The sequence below is a fragment of the Medicago truncatula genome, chromosome 3 (assembly GCF_003473485.1).
Source record: "Medicago truncatula cultivar Jemalong A17 chromosome 3, MtrunA17r5.0-ANR, whole genome shotgun sequence".
Lineage (NCBI taxonomy): Eukaryota > Viridiplantae > Streptophyta > Magnoliopsida > Fabales > Fabaceae > Medicago > Medicago truncatula.
The window spans coordinates 12,546,864-12,551,833 of record NC_053044.1 but is presented as its reverse complement, the minus strand read 5'-3'; the positions used below and the strand labels follow the sequence as shown (position 1 = coordinate 12,551,833).

Genomic DNA, 4,970 nt, shown 5'->3' with positions numbered 1-4,970 from the left:
AAGATTTATATAAAATAAAAAACTTAATTGAAGTTTAACCTAGTTAGCCTCTTATAAATATAGCTGAACACACTATTTTGATAAAAGTGGAGAGAAACAACGCTGCTGCTTAGGCGTCCCTTTCTTTCGTTATGCTGATATCCAATTAGTACACGACGATTCCGTGCTACTTCATTCTAACCAGACCAGCAATACATATGAGGTTAATTTCCAGTCGTTCATCTATTCATGTCATCAATGTCATCTAATTGTTTATTTAATTATTTTCTCCTAACCAATTTTTTGTTCTTCTCTCCCTAACAGATTTATAAGTATCAAAACAAAACTTTATTCATGGAGTATCGTGAGAGATGAAATTGAATGAAAATTCTCAATGATATCTTATATTTCTAATCCTTCTATGATGATATGGTTAGATCTATTGTTCTTTTTGATAGGTTCCAACATAATTTTCAACGAATGTAATTTCTTTTATTAAATATGGATAGATCTGTAGCATCAAGATGATATCATTTTTAAAAGGTAATATCTGTTTGATTTGTATATATTTACCCTTATATTTTTTGCTATATTGAATTTTGAGTTGATAACTTTTATTTTGATATATAAATATTATGTATTATTTATTTTAATTTGTAAATTGCTTCAATCCCTTGACATGGTTTAGTGGCTATGTACAGAGAAAGAAAAAAGAGTCTTGACGATGTCATTCGTGAGGTACTTGTTCAATTGTTTATGTCACATGGTCACAATTACAATTGAGGTACCTTAAAAATACTATTACTATCATAGTTTCAGCTAATGTTGTGTTTCTTCTCACTTTGCCAAATCTAGACAATGTCTTTGAGAGCTGGTATTATATGTTCCTTCAATATCTTCTGGTATTCCGATGCATCTCCATGGTACTTCATTATCTCAACAAAATAGAAATGGTAAACTTGATGTCTTCAATTTCATCATCATTACTTACACAAGACAGACAAATCGAGCCCTGCAGATAGAGAAAGTATGTGAAAAGCATTAAGATATTTTGGTTGAACCAATTCTTGATTTGGCTCAACAATAGTAATTTCATTTTCAACACTAGCTTTATCAGACTAAACATTTTCAGCCACATTTGTAATCTCTCTTTCTATTTGAACACTTTCCAAATTTAATCCTTTTCTCAACCAATGATTTTCCATTATTTTAGCAGTAAGATATTCTACGATCAGGGTTGGGATTGAGAATCTTTGATAATAATCTACGTATCTCAACTGAAAACCAGGGGGACATTTGTATTCTCCCTTGTGGATTTTTCGATACAGTTCCATTAAATTCTGATCATAAAATGGATAGTAAATGGATAGTAACCGGCCAAAAGAACATATAAGATTACTCCTCAAGACCAAACATCAGCTTTTTCTCCATAACAACCTTTTCCACGGAGAACATATGGAGCTACATACATCGGAGTTCCACTCATTGTATGCAACATGTTGTAGCGATGAGATCCTATGAATGTGCTAAACCCGAAATCAACTATTTTAAGAACGCTGTTCTCGTCTAAAAGCAAGTTTTCAGGCTTCAAATCCCGATTGTAGACACCCTTCTTATGGCAAAATTCTAGAGCACTTACCAATTGTTGGAAGTATTGTCTTGCTTGATTATAATTGAAGTTACCTTTTAATATTTGGGGGAAAAGATCACCGCCTTTTGCATATTGTAAGATAAGGTATATCTTAGTTTTGGTGGCCAAAACCTCGTAAAGCCGCAAAACGTTTGCGTGTTTAACCCGTCCAATTGTTGCAATCTCCCGCTTTGTTTGAATCATCATTCTAGCTCTTAGGACTTTTTCCTTGTCAATAACCTATACAGCAACCCTGTCTCTAGTTCGCAAGTCCCTTTCTTTGTAAACTTTTGCAAAGTTTCCTTGGCCTGATGGTTTTCTAAACTCATATCTATTCATCAATAATTTCCCCTCTAAATCCATTTCAAGATTAAAACCACAACACAAACCAAGTAGTTCAAATGATTTCCCTGGTAGAGATGTTTTATATTATCAACCAAAGATTAGGATTTACAATGTACTCCTCGTGCATACATACTTGCTCCTCTAGATCTATCTAAAGGGAAGAGAAAGCCATGAAGTGATTGAAAAGTTAGAGAGCAGTGTTTATTATGTGAAAATAATGGTATCAACTCTAAACAACAATTATTTTGAAGTTGTTTAGACTTGTTTAGAGTTGACACCATTATTTTCACATAATACACACTGCTCTCCAACTTTTCAATCCCTTCATGGCTTTCTCTCCCCTTTAGAAGGTAGATCTAGAGGAGCAAGTATGTATCCACGAGAAATACATTGTAAATCCTAATCTTTGGTTGATAATATAAGACATCTCTACCAGGGAAATCATTTGAATTACTTGGTTTGTGCTTGTGGTTTTAATCTTGAAATGGATCCAGATGGGAAATTATTAATGAATAGATATGAGTTTAGAAAATCATTAGGCCAAGGAAACTTTGCAAAAGTTTACAAAGCAAGGGACTTAAGAACTGGAGACAGGGTTGTTGTAAAGGTTATTGACAAGGAAAAAGTCCGAGGACCTGGAATGATGGTTCAAACTAAGCGGGAGATTGCAACATTTGGATGGGTTAAACACCCAAATGTTTTGAGGCTTTACGAGGTTTTGGCCACCAAAACTAAGATATACCTTATCTTAGAAAATGCAAAAGACGGTGAGCTTTTCCCCCAAATATTAATAGGTAACTTGAATTATTATCAAACAAGACAATACTTCCAACAATTGGTAAGTGCTCTAGATTTTTGCCACAAGAAGGGTGTCTACCATCGGGATTTGAAGCCCGAAAACTTGCTTTTAGACGAGAACAGTGTTCTTAAAATTGCTGATTTCGTGTTTAGCACATTCATAGAATCTCATCACTGCAACATGTTGCATACAATGAGTGGAACTCCGATGTATGTAGCTCCATATGTTCTTCGTGGAAAAGGCTATTATGAAGAAAAAGATGATGGTTGGTCTTGTGGTGTAATCTTATATGTTCTTTTGGCCGGTTACTATCCATTTTATGATCATAATTTAATGGAACTATATCAGAAAATCCACAAGGGAGAATACAAATGTCCCCCAGGATTTCAGTCGAGATAAGTAGATTATTATCAATGATTCTCAATCCCAACCTTGATAGTGATATCAACAACAATATGCTACTTTGTCTGATGTTGTGAATGCCTACTACCCACATCTCTCCTCGACGTAATACCAATCCCATCCCTCATCTCCTTGAGTTCCCTTACTATGCTTCTTAACCGCATTTTTGCTCAACATATCAATCTTACTTCCACCTCAATAACTTGATAATGAAGCTTGTAAAACTCAGATCCATAAATAATAAGAAGAACGAAATCGGAGAAACAGAGGCAGAAAAACACTGAGGTTTTTAAAGCAGTTAAGGAGATGAAGGAGGCGTTGAAAATTCCGGCGAAAACCCGAAGAGGGTCCGCAAACAATTACCGCCGTGAAAAAATGGATTCCACAACCAGAACGGTGTGGCCTGGTACATCAATATGAAGTTATTGTTTATCATGGAGTGATTTTATAATCATTTTTCATATTGCTCAAAATTATCTATATTTGATCCAGTGCTCTTCATAATATAGTTGGTGTGAACTGTCTAATTTTCGTTCAAAGTGTAACTATAACGTTGCAGGGTTATACTCTTATAAGTGATGCATCCTTGTGCATGCTGACAATTACTTATTTGTGCTATATATATCTCACATGTTAATGTATACTTCCCCAATTTTACTATCCATTTTTGTACAATAAGAATTACAAAGGAAGAAACATAAAATAATGTTGCATAAGAAAGCTTTCATCGCTTAAATTTAACAATGAATTAAATTTATTTGCTTGAATATAAGTTGGGAATGATATATGTTTTGGACCGGTCAGAACACCAACCGCACAAAGACACGTGGTCAAACATACACCGCATTAAAGCTCCGCGCTTGAAGGAGCACGTTAGCTTACATGCACCGTGCCACACAGGAGTGCGCCCTCGCGCGAGAATCACCTTACATGTGTCCTACTCCGTCCCAAATCACACGCCGCATAAGCCGAAGACGGTTATGATCAGCGCACACCTATATAAGGGTGAACTTGCTTCACCCTCAAGGTTCACGTCACTTTTCACAACACTTCTTACACAACCTTTCTCAGTTAATGACGTGAGTGTCGGAGTTCTAACGTGGTTGTTGTAGGCACCTTTCGTTCCACCTCGAAGACTCTTCGCCACCGTGCCGGAAGCCTTTACTGTCACACCGGAACATTCTCTGCCGCCGTTGCTACTCAACCGTTCTCACCGGACCAATCAGTATCAACAATGAAACAATTGTACGGTGTTATCTCTCTAGATCTTATTATAAATCTTTGAGCGACTCATTAAGTATACTATAACCTTCTTGTGGAAATGGCTTGTGGGGTCTCTTCAATGGTACCTTGCGCCAGTTCTAATATTTTTCAAAATAATACTTACATAACTTTCTAGCTTAAATTTGTTTCTTTAATTCGTTATACTAGTGTAATTGCTAGAGGTTTCTTAAACATATAGCTTAGTTATAATTATTATTTTGTAGTTCAAAACACCACTTTCTATGCTTCAAAGTGAGAAAGTATCTTAAATTATTTTTAGAACAATGGAAAATGATTTTTTTTATGCTGAGTTTGTTTTTGGTGATTGGGTGATTAAGGGAAGAGAGAAGTTGTGGTCAAAGTTTCGTCCATTTGGTTGAGAAATTCAGGTATGCTTCATTTATCCAATGCTTCGTTTAAGTGGTTAAAAAAACTCAGATAGCAGTGTGTTTGATTTGCTAAAAAAACGTAACATTTTCTTTTGACCTGAATTTACTGTCAAGCTAGTGTTTCAGCTTGAAGGTAAACAGTTTACACATCGAGAATTCTCTT

The 4,970-nt window shown here is 35.4% G+C and overlaps 2 pseudogenes; one reads left to right on the top strand and one right to left on the bottom strand.

Moving 5' to 3' along the window:
* Window positions 1–1,097: 1,097 nt before the first annotated feature.
* On the bottom strand, window positions 1,098–1,972 carry LOC112420094 (CBL-interacting protein kinase 2-like; annotated as a pseudogene).
* Window positions 1,973–2,438: 466 nt separating this feature from the next.
* On the top strand, window positions 2,439–3,232 carry LOC25490480 (CBL-interacting protein kinase 2-like; annotated as a pseudogene).
* The last annotated feature ends 1,738 nt before the right edge of the window (window positions 3,233–4,970 follow it).